Source organism: Ricinus communis, chromosome 4 (assembly GCF_019578655.1).
Source record: "Ricinus communis isolate WT05 ecotype wild-type chromosome 4, ASM1957865v1, whole genome shotgun sequence".
NCBI classification, from domain to species: Eukaryota; Viridiplantae; Streptophyta; class Magnoliopsida; order Malpighiales; family Euphorbiaceae; genus Ricinus; species Ricinus communis.
In genome coordinates this window covers 9,089,879-9,111,828 of record NC_063259.1, presented here as the reverse complement: position 1 = coordinate 9,111,828, position 21,950 = coordinate 9,089,879, and the positions used below count along the sequence as shown (strand labels likewise).

At 33.2% G+C, this 21,950-nt stretch overlaps 1 non-coding gene across 1 annotated transcript; it reads left to right on the top strand.

The window, feature by feature from the left end:
• The first annotated feature begins 20,565 nt into the window (after window positions 1-20,565).
• On the top strand, window positions 20,566-20,673 carry LOC112536183. Its single transcript, XR_003080234.2, has one exon. It is a non-coding gene; the product is annotated as a small nucleolar RNA R71 (small nucleolar RNA).
• Window positions 20,674-21,950: the final 1,277 nt, after the last annotated feature.

Sequence of the window (21,950 nt, the reverse complement as noted above, 5' to 3'; positions counted from 1 at the left end):
TATTAATTAATCCTTCTTATAATATATGATCATTTGAAATCTTGGTGCATGAGAGTGTATATTTAAATACTTCATCTAGAAGATCTAAAATATATCTGAAACAAATGTATAAGTGAGGTTTGATTATACTCCCCTTAATATGATAGAAATTTATTACACGATTCTCCTTCTTTTTTGGCAAGATTTCTATAGTAGATCATTTAGTTCCTCCAACTTATTTTCAGTCTTTATAGCTTGATCAATTGACATTTAAATGTTGAAGAGAATTTTTGAAGCTTAAATGATTTTGTTACAAAACAAAAACAACTAACTTTTGCACAAGTAGAGCGTTAATTCATATAAATCTCCCCTCAAGCACGATAATCATATAAATTAAGCTCCCCTATTAACCAATAATCCTTTTCATGATTAATAAGTGTAAGGATAAGACCACTTGTTCTTAATAGAAAGAAGGATGAGAAGTTAAGGGTTGCTATTAAATAAACATAGGCAATTAGCAAATAAGCATTCAAGTATACTCAACATAAAGATTTACTCACAACTTATGAGGTTCATTGAAGAGTGAGAGTAGATAGTGCTTGAGAATAGCATTGCAACTATATTTCCATTAGCAAATTCCTTCGATACTAAGATTAATTGAATCTCCTTGAGCACATTGGAAAGTTGCAAATACTTAATTCTTTAACTTTGTTCATAGTTCTTGGTATGCTTCTCTCTTATATTCATTAAGAGTTCTTAGGTATTTTCTCTTTGAGACCACTTTGTACTTTATTTATATTTTCTATCAAAAATAGAAGCAAAAATAGCTACCTTTCAAGGACCAAGGGGTTAGCTTAATCAAGAATAAGATGTATTCATCTCAAGAGTAAAAATGACTTTCCATCAATTTAAGGATAAAGAGCATTTTAAAATCTTTGGGAGCATGAAATTAGAAATTCAAATTATTTTAATTAAAGAACTCAAGAGATACTCCACTTTTATTTTTTGATTCTAGCATTGTTAACATTTAGACTCCTCCTAAGAGCATGCATCTTAATTTGCACTCATGCTTTCTCAAATTTGACTCATGTCCTTCCTTTTTATTAAACATGATGCAAGAACATTCTCCTTAAAGTATATCTACAAGAATCAATAAGTATGGTACTCTTTAACTTATTGGGTCCTTGAGAGTTAACATCTATAAGATAACAAAGAGTTATCCACGATGATGTCAATTTTTGAATAATTTAGCATTTATTATATTAAAGGATTAAGTGCATAATCCAAATGGTTATTACACATCAAATTATGTAAAACTTTAAGATTTATACATCAACATATAACATATATGCATAATAAAACTTATTTAACACATGCGTATTTAATATTCCCAAAAACACATCAAACATATATAACCAAGACTAAAGTTTAGAAGTACCACTTTTGCCTTATCTTTCTTGATTTTGTGTTGTTGATGTCCATATGGAATGAGAAGTTATAATTTGCCAATGTATTTGAGAGACTTTATATGTTCTTCATTTTTCTCTCCCATTTTAGCTCTTTGATGATGGTAATTCCCTCATAAGATCTTCCATCTTCAGTCTCTAAATGGAGATAGTCTTTCTATTCCTTTGTATTTCCACTGCTCACCATTTCCATTCCAATACCTTGGAGTTTGATGCTGATTAAAATATTTTGACCTTTGTTACATGCCAATTTGTACATTTTGTTCAAGTGTTTTTCTTTTTATACCTTGCATCCAATAAGAAGAAAATAGTTTTCTAAGTACCTATTTGTATTTGGGTCCTTGATTGTTAGTCTTAGCAACCCAAACCATCTTGGTTTTGGATTGTTTTCTCTTGAAAGCATAATTATAAGCAAAATGAACATTTCTATTACATAAGTGCAATGTCTAATAAATGGTCTAGCATGAGATGAATGGATATATCTTCTAGTTTACAATTAAATGCTTTATGTCCATATGCATTGCAAGAGTAACAATATCCATAAAATTTTATATAATACCATGCTTACTACTCACACGAAATTTATTCTTATGTGTGTAAGTATAACTATGTATATGCTTAGAATGATCACGTTTAGCATGAGACATTTTAGCAACATACACACTTGTGTGCTAATTGCTGCATGATCATTTGAGCAATAAGATGCTTTCACAAACTTGGTCTTGTGTGTGTTAGGTGATGCATTATTGTAGCCTAATCCTTATCTTATGCAAGATGATTTTTGTAAACCTAGGAAAAAGCATCAAGAGTTTCTGTTCCTTTTTAAAAATGATGATTTCAAATCAATAATCTCATATTTAAGAACTTCATTTTCCTTTTTTGAAACTTCATCTTCTTTCAAAGTGTTATCAAAGTTTTGGGACTTTATTGAAAGCTCATCATTTTTCTTTTCTAAAATATCTTTGGTGGAAGCTAGGGATATGATTTAATCTTTCAAATATTCATTTTCTTCTTTGAAAGCTCTATTCTCGTTCTTGCGAATCTCATTACTTTCCAAGATATTTTCAACACTAAGTGATTTCTTCGAAAGCTCTTTAGTTTGCTCTTCCAAAGTAATTTGTCTTGAAATCAAAGATAAATTTTCTTTTTCAAAAGTTTATTTTTGTTTTCCTTCATTAGCTTCTCAATAGCATATTGCACAAATTCTAATGTGTGATCCTCAATAGAGCAATGTTGATAGTTCTTTTTATTCTTTTCTTCTTGTCATTTGATTTCCTTCATAAGTTCAGTCTCTTCACTTATAGTGTTAGTGTTGTAAGTAGAATTAAGATAATCCTAAATATCCTTAACACTAACACATGATTCAATTTTTTCATAAGCAATTTCATTTTAAGAATTTCTTAAAATTTCCATGGCTTTGATGTTTAATATAAATTGTTGTTCATCATGTGCATTCCATTGATTTTTGAGTTTTCTAACCCAAATACCAACTTCTACAATATTTCATAAATCAATATCAACACTCATTATCAGCACCCATTTTCCAGATCAAGATATCGAAAGAATTACGAAACACCCTATGATGAAAGTTACTGCCTTCTCAGGTCTCGGGAGACGGAGGATGGGCGAATCTGAGGTTAGGGCTGAGTTTAATCCGACTAAAATCACCTTTTTAAAATTAATTTGGATTTAATTATAAAAAAAATGAAGTTTAAAGGTTGAAACGATGAATTTCACAAGTTTAGGGACTAAATTGTAAATTTTTCATAAACTTTTTCTCATTTGGAGACAATCGGCTCTACACAGTGTCGATTCTTGGTTTTCTTGATTCGACGTCATTCTTTTGGCACTGTTACGTCCAAAATAATTTTCTAGAAGGTTCTTATTGATAAATTTGGGATTTTATTTGAATTTATTAGAGATAATCTCTAAAAAATTAAGTCTATCGTTCTGCTCCTAGGGTTTCCTAAACCCTATGTCTATAAATGCAACATTAACTCCTAGGTCTAGGGTGGCAAGTGTTAGCAAGGAGCCGATTCTTAGGAAGATCTAGCAGTCGATACACTTTAAGCAAAACACACAGCTATAGGCACTAAGAAAGAACTGACATTAGGAAATCTTAAAAGAATGACAAAAGCTTTTCAAAACCTCATCCAGCATTAAATCCTCAACCGATCTTCGACTCAACTACATGATTATCTCGTGAGACTTGTAGAACAATCAACTACGTTGACAACTTGAGGGTTCCCCGAGCATCATTATTCATATCATCTTCCAAACCTTCGATAGAATTAAAGAGTATCTAATGAAGCCACTGGTACTAAAGCTGCCAAAGGATGGCAGGCCGCTGATTTTATACTTAGTCTTCGAAGAGGAAGACATAGGGACAATGGTAACACAATATGGACCCAATGACGTGAAGTATGCAACATATCATCTCAGTAAGAAGTTGTTGCCTTATGAGTCAAAGTACAATCTCGTAGAGCAGACTTGTTTGGCTATGATATGGGCTATGAGAAAGCTAAGACACTATTTCCAATCTTATAGGGTGCATGCAATCTCGAAGATAGACCCACTGAAGTATTTGTTTGAAGCTCTATATCTTATAAGAAAATTGGTTAGGTGGTTAGTTCTCTTGACAAAGTTCGACATGGAGTATTTTACCAAGAAGGTAGTTAAAGGTAGGGCTGTAGCATAATTTTTAGCTCAGAATGCGATCGAAATAATGACCCTTGGGATTTGGAGTTTCCTGATGAAAATCTGAGGGCAATCGAGGTCCAAGAATGGAAGATGTACTTCGATAGAGCTGTAAATGCAAAAGGTGCAGGGTTAGGAGTAGTTCTGATCACACCAAAAGGAGAGATGTTGCCAATGGCCAATATATTGGACTTTAGAATGACCAATAATATGGCGGAGTACGAAGCATGTTTATTTGGATTGAAGCGGCCATGGTAGCGGGAGCGAAGTAGTTGATGGTCTATAGGGACTTCATGCTAGTAATCCAACAAGCCATTGAAGAATGGGAAGTAAAGGAGGAGAAGTTAAAGTTGTATGTTAACTATCTTAAGACTTATGTAATTTCTCCAAATGTTTGTTTGTATACTTGCCTCGAGATAAGAATTAGATGGCGGATGCATTGGCTACCCTATCGTCTATGTGGGTCAACCTCTTGTAGCTTCTGATGAAGCCTTTGGTGACTGTAAAATCGGGTGCGTCTTGTTATTAAGAGGATCGGGTAATGCAAGTTCAAATGGGACCGAAAGTCTTGATTTTATGATCTAAAGAGGTTTGTAGAAAATAAAAAATATCTAGAGGAAGCGAATGCCAGGGAAAGATACACGCTGTGGATTCAAGCCAGAAATTACATCAGCCATGAGGGAGTCTTATATAAAAGAATGGTTTTGGGTGTACAACTCCGATGTGTGACTAAAACAAAAGCTCAAGTTGTAATGGAAGAAATGCACAAAGGAGTATGTGGGCCTCATATAAATGGCTTAGTATTAACCGGGAAGATCATACAAGCTGAACTGGCTGGCATTATTGGTGTTGAACCACAATTCATACATGCTAAATCTTCTAACTAAAAATGGGGCCAAAGAAAAAAATTGAATTTAATTAGTTTATTTTTATCTTTATTAAAGTCTTTGCTTTTATTAAAAACAAGACCACCATTTTTTTTATTTTTACCACTGTAAATTTGGGTTAAGGATATTATTGGTTAACAATGAAAAAGGAAGTGTTGTAAATGCTAGCTGTATAGTGACTTGAGTCACATACCTCTAATAGAGTTGCATAACTTAACATCTTCTAGGCCCTTCGCAGCTTGGGGGATCCACATCATTGGACAAATAAAGCCTCCCTCAAACGGTCGTATGTTCATAGTCGTAGCAATTGACTACTTTTCTAAGTGGGTTGAAGTCTAGTCGTCCACTACCATAGGTGTAAGACAGATGGCCATATTTATAGAAAGGAACTTGATTTTCCGATATAGGGTCCCGCATCATGTCATAACAGATAATGGGGTGTAGTTCATGAGTGAGACAACAGACCTGTTAGCAGAATATGCGATCGAGCATCACAGGTCTTCTTTGTATAAACCTTAGGCGAATAGAGAGGTGGAAACATCCAATAAGAACTTGAAGAAATACTCTCAAAGATGTTGTGGAATCATAAGAACTGGTCGTTTCAGTTACCATTTACACTTTGGGGATATCGAACAACCGAGCAAACATCGACAGGGCAAACACTATACTCTATGGTTTACGGGACTAAAGCAGTTTTACCGGTTCAGTTGGAGTTAAAGTCTTTGGGAGTTGTATTAGAGGTGAAATATCAGAGTATCAACGGGTCGAGCAAAGATACCAGCAATTGGCTCTAGTTGATGAAAAAAGGATGAAAGCCTTATATCATATGCAGTTGTATTAGAAAAGTATAGCTAGGGCATTCAATAAGAAAGTGAAGCCAGGAAAGACTAGAGCTAGTGATTTAGTATTGAAGCACACAAGACCTATTGCATTTGAACCAAGAGGAAAGTTCAGGCCTAATTGGGAACACCCGTACTTGGTAAAGAAGATCATGCCTAAAGATGTTGCTAAGATCTCAAACCTAGAAGGGAACAAGTTTACTAAACCAATCAACTTGGATCATCTTAAGAAATACTATGTATAAAAATAAGTAATAAATAGAAAAAAGTAGTTACTGATTGGAAAACCTAAAAGGACTGGTCAAGCAAAAAATTAGGGCAACAAAAGAGAAAATAATCAGCTAGAAAATCTGAAAAGACTGGCTGATGACAGGAGTTGTATCATGAGAAATCAAAATGTGCCCATCTAGGCTTTTACTAAATAAATAAATGGTTTAGAATTGCTATCAAACATATATATGTATGTTTAGCATTCTACATACTAATTGAAAGAAGAAAAAAAGCTAAAAGTCCTAAGCAAAATAAATAAAATCTAAACAAGAAGTATGTTTTTTGTCTTCTTCTTCTTTTCGCATATGCATCCCTAGATACAACAGCTAGTTTTTGGGTCCTCTTGAACCGTGTAAAACCAAGAGAAGTGGAAATCTGAAGCTGAACGCAAGCTTTGAAGTTGTCATCAGTGGTCATATCATCTTCGAAATCGGGGTCTCGCTATGTCTCGGCGGGGCCAAAATCTCTTGATTTTATCTAAGAAATCCTATTTGAGTAGGAAGCCTTCGAATTTATAATGGAATTCCAAGCTCTGTTGTTTCCGCCTATACTAGTGACAAAGTCTCGGCGATGTGTAAAAGATGGATGCTCGTAGTCCTGGTAAGGGTACAAAATCACCATACACCATGAGTGTGACATGCTTGATCTTCCACCAAGGGCAGGCCCAACGAATGAGTGTGTTTGGAATGCCCTTCATCTAGAAAATCCAGTCATAATGACCTTGTAGGGTAACAACAGATCGAGTTTGTATGTGCTTCAACTCGCATTTGTCGATATTCCTCAGGATGGTCAATGTTTAAATCTTCTCTCGCTGCCAAATCTACAAAGAGAGATAGAAAAAGAGAACATATAGGAAAAAAAAAAAGAAGAAAAATAAGCTAAGTTGAAAATCTAAAAGGGTAGCTTAAGCAAAAATAAAGTCTGCTGAGTTGAAAATTCGATAGGGTGGCTTAGGTAAAAATTAAGAGAAAAAAAATAAATAGTAAAAAAAAAAGATTTGGCTGCATACCTGTAAGAGAACGAAGCTACCACCAAACCATTGATGGGCTTTGTACAAGTCTAACCCAATGATGGTTTCAATCAAGATGACTGAAATTGGATCTGTTTCATGCTCCATCTGATAAATAATGCAAGCAATTCTAATATCTCCCCTCATTGAGCAGTAATCAACAGAAATTGGGTATAAAGGTAAAAGGCCAGTATTGGAATCCAAGCAGGTGTGCCCTTTTCCTTCTTCTAAGAGCAGGAGATCAGAGAAGTAAGGGTAATATACTCACCAATAAAATGAGAAAGTACCTCAGCTAGGGGTATGTCGAATAACTCCATTAGTTTGCCAGAAAAAGGCTCATCAAGTTTTGGCAAGATAATAGGATGAGTAGAATCCTAGGGCCTCCAAGAATGGTAGAGAATTCTTCAATTATGGGACACAACTCTTGCCCATTGAACCTAAAGACACACCAAACGTTGACAGCAACATGGAGAAAGTCATAATCAAGCTTGTATGTTGCATGGCTTTGAAGGATAAAAGATAATTTTTCAAGTTTGATCAAATCATCACCTGTTAGGGTTTTGAGGAGCTTATATAAATGCAATAATAAAAGAAAATGAAGAAAAATGAAAGCGATTTGAAAACCAAAATAAAGGATTTTGTATACTCAAAAAAGTTAAAAAAAGTTCTACAAAAAGGTAAAAGAGTCAAAATACAAAGGTAAAAATCAAAAGTTAGAGTTCTCTACTGAATCCCCCATCCCATTGTTTAAGTTGGTGTCCATCTCTTAGGTCTGCAAGGTCGATAACTAAAGTGTCAAAGTGTCGATCCGATGTTGTTGAGTGTTAATCTGATGTTACCGGTAATCCACTTGCACTTGCAAGCTTTCTTGATTCCTTTGATGAAAATCCAAAAAGAAATTAGTTAGTGCATTTTATATATATATACATGCACAGATTTTACATTGCACAAATCATTTTCTTACCCACCATTCCTCGCCAAGGATGAAAAATTGCCTCCTCGTGGTGCCAACTAATCTATTTATGTACTCAAACTGGTCTCTCTGAATGTTTATGGTTATTTGCATTATATCTCACTAACTTTTCAAGAAAGGAGACGTGAAAACATAAAAGAGAATGTTACCCACATGTATGCAAGTGCTCAATATGAACTATGGAAGAAGATAATGCTCCATGGCGAGCCAGTACTCCATTGTACCATGGGGACTCCAGTATGAGACCATCAGATTCGAGGGGGAATGTGACGCTCCCTGAAATCACATCAGACATGGCTGTAGGAGGAGCCCCAGAGGCAACATTAGTAGAGGAGCCCAATGACGTGGAGTATGCAACATATCATCTCAGTAAGAAGTTGTTGCCTTATGAGTCAAAGTACAATCTCGTAGAGCAGACTTGTTTGGCTATGATATGGGCTGTGAGAAAGCTAAGACACTATTTCCAGTCTTATAGGGTGCATGCAATCTCGAAGATATTTTCCACTTATATTTGATCCTTAGAGAGCTTAACCACCTTCAAGTTCATGTTTCAAGTGAGTATTTATAATGTCTTTCCACTATATAGCTGTTACAAAAGTTGGTTAAGTCAAATCTTCTCTAACAACTATAAAATTGCCATTCAATAGACTGTCAATGCTAATTTTACGATTAAGAAATCCTTGTCGTAATCACACCAAATATGATCGTTGGAGAGTCGCGATTGCAATCTTTACTAGATTATTTTTGCTCTTTTTTTGTGGTCATGATTTTTATGTCGTGGGCATGATTGCTTCCAAATTCAATATCTTGAGTTCTATAACTGCAAATGATGAACCCTTTTATTTTGTTTAAAACTTTCACCAATCTTCTATAATTTTATAGTTTTAAGCAATGCCAAGAACAGTCATATCCATACTTTAGAAAATCAAAACATTTTATTGCTCATCTCAACATGACACTATGTACATGCTTCAGTATTATTACATCTTCAATACACCTCAGATTGATGTTAAACCTTTTGCATATGAAACTAGACTTCCACGGCTATAAACCTGGAGAAGGGCATTGTTAAAAATCCTCTTTAGAAATACTATTACTAATTCTAATTGACCTTATTTATTGTAGTCTAATATGACAGCTTGGGCATAATTCACTCAAAAATTTGAAACTCAATCTTTCTAGCTCCAAAACTTATTTTAATTTTTGTTACTAAAACTATATTGATGTAGCTATCCATCTATTTATAGCTTGCTCTCATAGACTCTTCCAAGCAATACAGTTTATTCTTCAAACTTCAGCTAACCGATTTTTTTCATGGAATTATCTTGTTCATATGGGTTTTTTGACTCCACATGTTCTTTGCATTACGCTTGTATATTCTATCACTCTTCCCATCTTTATTACTTCATGATTTTATCTTGATGTCCATATTGACTTAAGTCTTCAAGACTTTAACTCTTGAATCAATGCTTATGTGTTTATTTTTATCTTGCATACTTCAAACATTAATATATATTTACTTCATTGCATTAATGTCAATTAAAGAGTACCTATTAACAATAACAACACTAAACAAGATTGTTAGTAATAATAATATTTTGTATTATCAAAAGCACATATACAATCTTGGAATCAGTAAAATAGAACTAAAATGTGTGTCATTTTTGGATACTTTTTCTTTAATAGTGTATTTATTTTTTATTTGCTATCGGATATGTTTTATTTACTATCATGAATACACAATATAAAAAATAGTAGACTAATAGAATGTAAAGACAAATAAGAATCATTGACAATATTACAATAAAAAAAATAAAGGTATATATATATATATATATATATATATATATATATATATATATATTAATTTCTAAGACTTAATTTTTTTTGACATGTGTACTTATTTTGACACATGGAATTCAAGCTTATGTGTAATTTTATAGTTTTCTTCTATTAATTTATTGATTAATAAGTTACATTCCTAATTAAACACATTCTAAAAAAATAACATATTAATAATAAATTAGATTTCTAATTAGATAATGATTAAATTTCTAATAGATAATAATTCTAATTACAGAAATAATATTTTAAAATATTATATTCTCTAATAAAATAATTTTTAATTCTAAATAAAAATTAATATCAATTATATTGGTGGTATTAATTTATATAATATTAGAATTAATAAATAATATTTTATAAATCATTTTTATATTATTGTACTAATAAAATTTTAAAAAAATTAAAGATATTTAAAACTAATAGTTAGTTTGTTATTATTTTTAAAATATTATAAATTAATACTAGGTATTAAAAATATATTAAATTGTATCTATAAATTTGATTTTATAATCGAAATAATATTAATGGCCATGCAACTTACGGGTAAACGACTAATATATATTAATTTCTTGGACCCTAAAAATGTTTTTGATATATATGCTTAATTTTTTATACACATGATTTTTATTTTGACATGTGTACTACTTTTGACACATAAAATTTAAGTTTGTGTAATTTTATAGTTTTTTATTAATTTATTATTAATAAATTATATTCGTAATTAAACACTGACTCTAATTCTAATAGATGGAAAATATATTTTAATATTATATTAACTAATAAATAATTTCCTAATCAGATAATGATATTAATCCTATTCTAAGAAATAGTAGCACATTAACTATATTCTAATATTATATTAACTAATAAATAGTTTCCTAATCAGATAATAATATTAAATTTATCCTAAAAATAGCATATTAATTATATTTTTATATTATATTAACTAAATTTCTATAATTAAATAATAATTCTAATATAGAAAATAACATCTTAAAACTATATTTTTAATATTATATTTAATAGTAAATTAAATTCTTAATTACATAATAAATTTTTAATTCTAAAAAATAGTAATATTAATTATATTGATATGTTAATTTATAATATTAAAATTAATTAATAAATAATTTTATATTATTGTATTAATAAAATTTTAAATTTTTAGAAAAATTAAAAATATTTAAAATAATTAGTTTGTTATTATTTTTTAAAATTTTATAAAGTAATATTAAATATTAAAAATTTTATTAAATTGTATATATAAATTTAATTTTATAATTAAAATAATAATAACAGTCGTACACGCACGGATAAATAATTAGATTCACGTTAAATACCAACAATGTGCACGTAATCTTTTTCCACAATAAGTTACAATCAAGTACACGTGGATGAGCTATTTAAATTAGTTCTTTCATGATTTTACTTCCTTTTTATAAAAAAATAATATAATGATTATGTTTAGTTTTATTTGGATTAGGATATTGTTGATAATTTTAAGTTCAATTGTATTTTGATTGTAATTTTAATATATATCAACTGTTATAAATACTACTAATAGTAAATATAAAATCATATTTGTTATTTTGATAATATTTTTTTCAAATATAATAAACAATATGAAGAGGAGTTAGTACTTATATTTTTTTATAATTTTTTTTGTGTTTTTTTATGGTATGGGAGGTTAGTAATTCTATTTTCTTATTAAATAATTGTGTTATTTTTGGTGATATTTATAAATTATATTATTTTTGTGTAAAATCTTTAATTAAGTTTCAATTTCATAGTATATTGTGAATTTAAAATGAATTCATTCATTATTTGACAATGTCAATAGAATTTGTTTTGTCATTAATTCTTTTTCTATAGCAAAACAATTCGTTTTTTTTCTTTATTTTGAATTTAATAACCATAGAATTTAATATATCTCTTATAATTATAATTATTATTTGATGTGTCTTTTTTAGTACTCGTAACTGCACGAACCGTTCCTATAGTAAGAGTAAGTTCACCACGAGGTCGATCTCTCAATGAACTATGAGGCCACTTATTATAAAGACTAATTATCAACACAAAACAATAAAAGTAAATCTAAACATTCTAAATCAGTATTTTGAAAGGGTTATATTCATAAAGTAAAATAACTAAACAATAAATAAATATGCAATGCAAATGCAAATGCTTATGATCTAAAATTATATGCTAAAGATAGTATTTAATCTAGCTATTTACTTGGTAATCTCCTTGTTTTACTTTAAGTCTAAATCTAATGAATGAGATGATGACGTGCCTTTTTCCCTAAGTCACTCAAGCTAATGATGCAATCTATATTTCTTATACTAACATAGATTAAAGTAAAGATAATGTTTCTAATACTTTTAAACCTAAAGATTTTCATAACAATTACTATTGCTAAATTAATATGATGGTTAACTAACAATAATAACTGAAACTAATAAAGATATAAAGGTAAAGAAATCATTCATTAAATAAATAAATAACAAGGTTTATACAAAAGTAAAAAGACTAAACTAAACACTAATGAGAACTAGCCTAATATATTTAACTCAATGATCATGGTATTAAATAGAAAGACATAAAAAACCAAAGACTCCCTCTAGATCAAGAATTTCTTCAAGTAGGAAGAAGATTGGTTCTCATTCTACACTTCTTGAAAAGCTCCTTAGGTCCTAAAAAAAGTAATGAAAACTAAAACTATATATTTATGGAAAACTGCAGAGAATTATGAAGAGAATAATGGTGGCAGGTGTAGAGAGCAGGTAGGAGAAAACTCCCCTTCTTCTTCCTTCTTCTTCTTTTTTAGGATTTTGTAAATAAATCTCTCTAGAGATAAGTATACTAATATAAGTGTAACTAATAGATAAGATTTTAAGTATTTTAATCTCCACTAAATACTATCTCATAAATAACTCTTAATATAAATCCTAATAATTATACAAAATGACTAAAATATCCCTTGAGCCTTGTAATTAGTAGTCCATGCGTTTTAATCTTGGGCCTTGATACGAATGTGTCCCATTAAGCTTCTTTTAACTCCATATTTTTCTTTTTTTGCTAATAATCCTGAAAATAGACAATTAAGCTTAAGTGAGGTAAATGCACATATTTTCACAATTTTACATATAGAAATATATCATTAGAGCTCTAAAATACCGTAAATATCTATATATAATTTGGACCAATCAAATACCCCCACACTTAAACCTTTACTTATCCTCAAGTAAATAGCAACTGAGAATTAATCTTTTGCAAAAATCATGAAGAACATCCATACTCGGCTTAAAGATATTATTCAAATGAATCTCACTAATGCAAAGATCATGTCAACCCAAGAACACTTAAATCATATAATAATTTTCTTTAAAAATATAAACTCAATCATTGTTAATCAAAAGACTCATGCATCCAATCCTTCATTCCTGTTTCACAACAAATAGTCTAACTCATCTTCAAAGGATATAACTATGATGCATAATCCAAATTATTATAACCCTATTAAAAAAGGCAAAACCTTCGTTCAAAAACAAGAGATCAATAGGTATTTATACTTACTTTTGAAGCTCTTATATATTTTTTCTTTTCTTTATACCCCTTGGATTTTAACTTTTGATACTTAAAGTATTTGTTTCTTTCTTGAGATGTTATGCCTTTTTACGCAAATACAAACATGGGTGATGAATGCACCTGGTTACTCAACAAAACATATATCAAGATGCTTTGCATACTCATAATCTCAATTGTCTTTTTACGCGAAAATCGACATTGGTCATGAAGATCCACAGTTACTAAGCAATTAAAATTAGTAGAGTAGAATTATATCACTTAGAGCTTTGACTTGTCCATATCATATCTCACAAACTTAGGTAAGCCAATTTAGTAACAAGAAAATAATAACCTAAATCATACACTTCTAATTATACCCATGTCAAATGTTGCTAAACTACTCGTCATGTCCATATGCAAAAGATGAACACTTGATCATTTAAATGCAAATGGCTCATGAGTTCATATTATACATATTAAAAACTAACTCAAGAGTTTAAGAATCTTAATATAATAGCATTCTTTCATCGACTCTTATATAGAACAATAAGAAAAAGCTGAGTGAAAAAATTTAAAATTTTACAAATGATTAACCAAAGTTGCTAATTCTCATGGCATATGACGTATAAAGTTTAATCGAAGAAATATTCTATTTCTCTTCCCCACACTTAAATTTGACATTGTCCTCAATGTCATTGCATATATAAAAATAAAGAATAAAAAGAGAGAAAAAAGATAGAATACTCCCCTGGAATTTTACAATGCATAGTAAGCCATGAATTTGAATCTCAATTCCACCATCCAAACATTAGAAGCACACTCGAACACACATCATTGATAATTATAAAAGAAATAAAGTAATAAAGAATTAAAAATAATAATAAAAATTAAAAATAATAAATTATCCTAAATATACTAGAAAAATTAAATCCTAATAAATAAATATAAATCTTAGAATAAAATTTAAAATAACGTCCTAAATCAATGATGACTATTTATGTGGAGGAGATGAATATATATTTAATTCTAAAAGAGGGTATTTTAACTAAAAATAATTCATAATTAATCCCAATTTCTTGGATTTAATTATTTTAATTTTCGCAACCGCAGATGCGTTGTTGGCCCGCCTACCTGCAGCCCTTTTTGTCTTTGCCGATCTTTGCGGGCCCATGTGCTGCCTACCTTTCTTGGGCCGTGCGTCTTATCACGACCCATAGATTTCCCTTCTCATGACGAAGGTTCAGAGGCCTAATAAGCCTCCAAAGTTCGCTAGAAAGTAAAGGAGGATTCTAGAACATTCTAGAATCATCTAGAAGCATCTGGAACATTCTAGAATAATCTAGAAACATGTATAATGTGTAGATAAGTATGGAAGTGTGTAGAACATTCTAGATACTTAATCTTTGCCATTAGATCAAATTTATCCTCACCGTCAATTGAGGAGGTGGAGGCCTATATATAGCTTAGAGAATTCATTTATAATGATCAAGCATAATCAAGTAGAGATCAAGCAATTTCTCTTTCTAAAAGCTCTCTAAGCTTTCTTAAGCTCTCTTTTGTTCTTCTTGCCATATTAGCTAGCATTTTGCTTAGCATTCGAATAGTAAGGCTGACTAGCTTACTTGTCTGCAGGGAGAAAGTAGCTAGTGCCGCACGGTTCGTTGGCAGAAAAGACCAAGCCCGCGACATCAAAGCAAGCTAAGCACGATCCTTGAAATGGCAAAGACATTAGGAACAAGTGAGGCTACCAGAGTTACCGAGGAGGTAAGGCCAACTCACAGTGAGGTTGTGAAGGACCAATCGGAAGCGTCCAAAGAAGAGAGGAAGGTCGAGGGACGTTGTGTCTGACATGGATGCCAGGCTAGCCAAGATAGAGCTAACTATGACGGAGGGACAAGATACGTTCGGGGACTTTGAGCAACGCGTCGAGGAGCTCGAGAATGGAAGAGAAGAGCTTCAAGAAGGAATGCAAGCTGCCTTGACGAAGGGATGTCCAAGTGTCAAGAACAAGCCAAGACCATGGAGAAAACTCTCCTTGCCGAGGTTGTGACGTTGAGGGAAATGATTGATGGGATGGTTGCTAGGTTGTTGGCAACCGAGGAAGAGCTTATCCTCTGCAAGAAGGCAGCTATCCAGGGAAGTGGAAGGGTGCCTATGGTAGTCTCTACTTCATCGAAGATAAATGTTTCGAAGCCTAAAAATTATAGAGGCTCAAGGAACGCAAAGGAAATTGATAACTTTCTATGGAGCTTGGAGCAATACTATAAGGCGCTTGGCTTAGCAGAAGAAGCCAAGAAGGTTGACGCTGCTGCACTCTTCCTTGAAGATACTGCAATGCTGTAGTGGAGAAGAAGGAGTGGTGACATTGAAAAAGGGACATGCACTATCAACTCGTGGGGAGAATTCAAGAAAGATCTGAAGAAACAGTTCTAACCCGAGAATGCTATTAGAGATGCAAGGGCCAAGTTGCGGCGACTCTCACATACGGAAAGCATCAAGGAGTATGTTAAAGAATTCATCGACACACTCCTTGAGATTCCCAACTATACCGATGAAGAAGCCTTGTTTGCATTCACAGATGGGTTACAGATTTGGGCAAGGTTAGAGTTGGAGCGCCATGGTGTCCAAGATCTCAACACTGCTATTGCCGTGGCCGAATCCTTGATAGAGATTAGGTGGCAAGATAAGCACAATCCCGACCAAAAAAGGAACGACAACGGAAAGAGTGGGGGAGACCGCCACAACAAAAAGGAAGACTCTAACAGGTTTGACAAGCCTAGAGAGGGAGGCAACCATGGCAACAAGGATGACAAAGGTGAAGATAAGTCACGTATTAAGTGTTTCTTCTGCGATGGACAGCATAAGGCAAGAGAATGCCCTAGGAAGAGCAAGCTCTCTGCATTGGTTGAAGAAAGTGAAGAACACCAACGAGTGCAGAGGAATACAAGATGGGATCGCTACAACTCCTCAGTGCCATCAAAACCAAATTCGGGATGCCTAAGTCTAAAAAGAAGGGCCGATTGTTCGTTGAGGCAAAGGTTAGAGGCCGCACGGTAGAAGCATTGTTAGATACCGAGGCTAACAACAACTTCCTCGAGGCAAAAGAGGCAGAAAAACTTGGCATCAAGTATACGAAGGAATAAGGGTGGCTCAAGGCTGTCAATTCGGCACCGAGTGCAACATGTGGATTTGCGCGAGACGTCAAAGTAAGCCTCGGAGAGTGGTCTGGCCTCTTAGATTCTGCCATTATTACGATGGATGATTATAAAATAGTGCTTGGCATAGAGTTCCTGGATAAGATAAATGCATTCCCACTTCCATTTGCCAATACCATGTGTATCTTAGAGCAAGGGAATACTTGCATGGTACCGTTGAAACGACAAGCCAAGGTAAAAGCCATGAAGATCTCGGCCATGCAACTATCTAAGGGGGTAGAGAAGGCTCAACCCACATTCCTTACGGCACTAAAGGAAGAAGTGGCAACCTTGCCGCAAGATGAAGTGCCAAAGGAGATAGCAGGGGTCCTAGAAGAGTTCAGGGACATGATGCCTGCGGAGTTACCGAAAAAGCTCCCACCGAAGAGAGAGGTGGGTCAGAAAATGGAGCTGGTAGAAGGTACGAGGCCGCTTACAGCAGTCCCATATAGCATGGCACCCCCTGAGTTTGAAGAGTTACGGAGGCAACCGAAAGAGTTGTTGGATGCTGGTCACACTAGGCCATCCAAGGCCCCATGTGAACCACTGGTACTCAAGCAAAAGAAACTAACTTCGAAGCAAGTAAGATGGCAAGCATCCCTTGTAGAGTCCGACTTTGCAAAGGAGTACAAGCTGGGAAGGCAAAGTTAGTGGCCGATGCACTAAGTAGAAAGGCAGAGTTAGCTTCCATCACTAGCGCTGGCTTTCCTTCGTCGGATCAAGACAAGGTGGAACAGAACAAGCCCTTCGATTTGTTAAAGCCATTACCGAAGTCTAAAGGATGGCATGAGAAAACTGACAGGGCATGTGCTCATCTAACCAAGGCCCCCAAGAGAATGAACAAGTGGGCGGATGGAAAGAAGAGGCACTCAGAGTTTGAGGGGGGAGGCTTAGTGATGGTAAAGCTCCTTCCCCATCAAAGCTGAAGATTTGCTAAGGAACTTTAAGGACTTAATCGAGGTATACAACAGGGACGCAACGAGGGCGTTGCCAGAATGAGTGGGGGAGAATGTCACAGCCTGCAGATTTTTCCTTCTCGCATGAAGGTTTAGAGGCCCAAGAAGCCTCCAGAGTTCGCTAGAAAGCAAGGAAGGATTCTAAAATATTCTAGAATCATCTGGAAGCATCTGGAACATTCTAGAATAATCTAGAAGCATATATAATGTATAGATAAGTATTGAAGTGTATAGAACATTCTAGATACTTAATCTTAGCCACTAGATCAAATTTATCCTCACCGTCGATTGAGGAGGTGGAGGCTTATATATAGCTTAGAGAATTCATTTATAATGATCAAGCATAATCAAGTAGAGATCAAGCAATTTCTCTTTCTAAAAGCTCTCTAAGGTTTCTTAAGCTCTCTTTTGTTCTTCTTGCCATCCTAGCTAGTATTTTGCCTAGTATTCGAAAGAGTAAGGCTCACTAGCTTACTTGTCTGCGGGGATAAAGTAGCTAGTGCTGCACGGTTCGTTGGTAGAAAAGACCAAGACTGTGACAGCGCGCTTCCTGCCTACGCCACAGGCATGTGGCCTGCGACTCGCGGCTGCCCCTCGAGGTCGCGACTTGCTGCTGCCACGGGTGGCCTCCTCTGACACACCGCTGGAGCTGACCGGCTTCCTCGCGGAGTGTCCTGCAACCCGCGGCTGCTTGACTGCTGCGGGCCCGTGTTGTCTCTGCCGTGCCTTTGCTACAGGCCCATGTCGGCTCTGCTACGGGCCCGTGTGAAAATTCGTTGCCGCAACGTGGCTCGCTCAAAAATTATTATTATTATTATTATTTTTTTCCTTTTTTTTTAGCTTTAATTGCTTCTCATGGAGACATATTGCCTTTTGGAGGTCAAACATAAGCCTACAAGATAAACATAAAATAAATAAAAAATAGAAAAATAATAAATGAGAAAATAAAAATAATAATTAAAATAACTTAAATGCATAAAAAAAATTGCTAAGTTTATTGTCTATAGCTAGATATTCCTGATTATGCTCATGGCCGGCATTCATCCGCACACTCCACCTCTTCGTCATAAGCCATTCCTTTCAAGTATGGCTTCATACTTTTAATACGAACATCTAAAGTGTCACGAAAGCTCTTGTCAGTTAAAAGTGAAATATCATCATATAATTGTTCATAAATAAGAGAACTAAAAAATTATATAAACACTTATCAATAGTAGATTTATGAGATAAAGTTAGAGAATTAAACACTTTAAATTCCACAGTTTCTCATAAAACTGTCATGGTAAGTTTTCCATCGTGCACATCAATCACAGTTCTAGTAGTTGCCATGAAAGGTCTACCAAGGAATATAGTCTGCTCTTTATACCTTGTTGGTGTGTTTTCCATGTCAAGTACTACAAAATCAATTGGAATCATTAACTTACCTACTTGTACTAGCAAGTCTTCCACTATACCTCTAGGATATTTTATCGATTCGTCTGCAAATTGTAGAGACATAGTGGTAGGCTTCAACTCTTCCAAGCCAAGTCATTCATACATCAAGTAAGGCATCAAGTTGATGCTTGCTCCCAAATCTAACGTGGTTTTTCTATCCTTTTTGTCACCTATTGTAATATCAATGGTGAAGCTACCAGGATCCTTCATCTTAAGGGGCAATTGATGCTGAAGCATTACACTTGCTACTTGTACTTTTTCGTTGTTCGCATATCACCTTTTGTTGGTGTTTAACTCTTCAAATTTTTTTGCATAAGCTGGCTTATTCCTGATAACATTCAACAAAGGTAAATTAGTATTAACTTTGGAGATCATTTCAATACTTTTAAAATTTTTTATATCCTTTTTGCTCTCTTTAGGTTGGTTTAGAAAAGGAACAGGTGGTCTATAAGGCTCAGTCTTATGAAATTCAGGTCTAAAAAATGCTTCCTTTTCTTTTTTCTCAAGCCTAAGATTAGGCTCTACTTTTTCTTTCTTTTGTATGCTCTCCTTATTGATTTGTACTAATCCATCATTTTTAGGTGTACCTGCATAAGAAGAAGAATTTTTTTCAGTTTCCATAGCAATATTATCGACAACCTCACCTCTTCTAATAGTAGTAATGGAATTGGCTTGTTCAGGTTGACCTGATAGTTCCTCTTTATTAAGCTCTTCAACAATTTATTCCATTTGAGCTTCTAAACGTTTCAGTGAAGCCTCAATGAAATCTGTCTTTTTCTCATTCCTCTCCATCCTATCATGAGAATCATCATAAATTATTGAAGTTTTTCTTCCAAACTTGGCTTCCTTTGTTCATTAGATTGAAGAGTTTGTTCTTGATCTTGAAAAAGAAGATTGGAGTCCCTTTAGAATTGAGAATATTAGTCTTGGTAATGAGGTTGATTTTGATTTCTCAATAATTGTGGTGGGTTTTGGTCATTGTATTTCCAAGAAAAATTTGGATAGTTTCTCCAACCTGTATTATATGTGTTGGAATAAGGGTCATTCATAGGATGTATGGGTTGGTAAGAATTCATCAAATTTATTCAGTCATGTATATTTCCTCTGTGATTATCAAAAGATGAACAAACATTAGCACCATGACCATAAATACTACAAATACCACATACCTCATTATTTGGTAAGTCTTTTGTTGAAGTAAGCATCTTAACTTGCTTAGTCAATTCAACTAATTGCATGGTCATCTCACTACTAGCTACTACTTTATTTACTTCTACTCTATTTGTCCTCACACTCTTTTGTTGAGAATTGGCTCATAACATCTCAAAGATGTCATCAACCTCATTAGATGTCCTTTCTAACATAGCACCCTCAGCTGCATTATCAACCATACATTGATATTGTTGTGTCAATCCATCATAAAATAATTGGCTGATTATTGGGAGTGGGAATCCATGGTATGGACATTGTAATAAAAGTGATTTGAAGCGATCCTATGCTTCATAAAAAGATTCAGCATTCTTTTGATAAAAATTAGAAATTTCACCTCTTAATTCTTTGGTCTTTTGCTGTGAGTAAAATCTACTCATAAACTTTTGATAAACTTCATCCCAATTTCTCAAAGAATTAGGAGGCAACGTCATTAACCAAGCCTTTGCTCTATTTTTCAATGAATAAGGGAAACACCTCATTCTTAGTTGATCCTAAGTCCAGATAATAAGAAAGTATGTACTATGGCATAAAATTCTCTAATGAATGTTAATGCATCCTCACTAGGCATACCATAAAATGAAGGAAGCATATTAAAATGAATGCTCTTAAGTTCATAATTTCTAGATACATCACCTGGAACTATGCATAAAGTAGTGTTACCAATTATAGGCGATGCATAATCTTTCATAGCCATTCGCCTTTCAGCTCCTATTTCTCTTGGTGGGTTTGCCATGATATCAACTTCTTCTGTTGATTCTTCTTCTAATTGTTTCCTGCTAAGCATACAAAAGAAAAGAAAATTTCAGATTTAAAAATAAAATTTACAAACAAAACAAAAACATATAAACAAACAAATTATAAAACACAAAACACACAAACAAAACAAAAGCACATAAACAAAATAAAACACAAAACACAAAATATAAAATAAACTAACAAACACAAGACACTTTTGATAATCAATCAATATAATAAATTTGGACACAGTTTCCTAGCAACGACGCCAAAAACTTGATGTGTCTTTTTTATTATTGGCAAGTGTACGAACCGTTCCTATAGTAAGGATAAGTTCACCACGAGGTCGATCTCTCAAGGAACTATGAGGCCAATTATTATAAAAACTAATTATCAACACAAAATAATAAAAGTAAATCTAAACACTCTAAATCAGTATTTTGAGAGGGTTATATTCATAAAGTAAAGTAACTAAACAATAAATAAATATGCAATGCAAATGCAAATGCTTATGATCTAAAACTATATGCTAAAGATAGTATTTAATCTAGCCATTTACTTAGTAATCTCCTTGTTTTACTTTAAGCCTAGATCTACTGAATGAGATGGTGATGTGTCTTTTTCCCTAAGTCACTCAAGCTAATGATGCAACCTAGGTTTCTTATACCAACATAGATTAAAGTAAAGATGATGTTTCTAATACTTTTAAACCTAAAGATTTTCATAACAACTAAAATTGCTAAATTAATATGATGGTTAACTAACAATAATAACTGAAACTAATAAAGATATGAAGGTAAAGAAATCATTCATTAAATAAATAAGTAACAAGATTTATACAAAAGTAAAAAGACTAATCTAAACACTTATGAAAACTAGCCTAACAT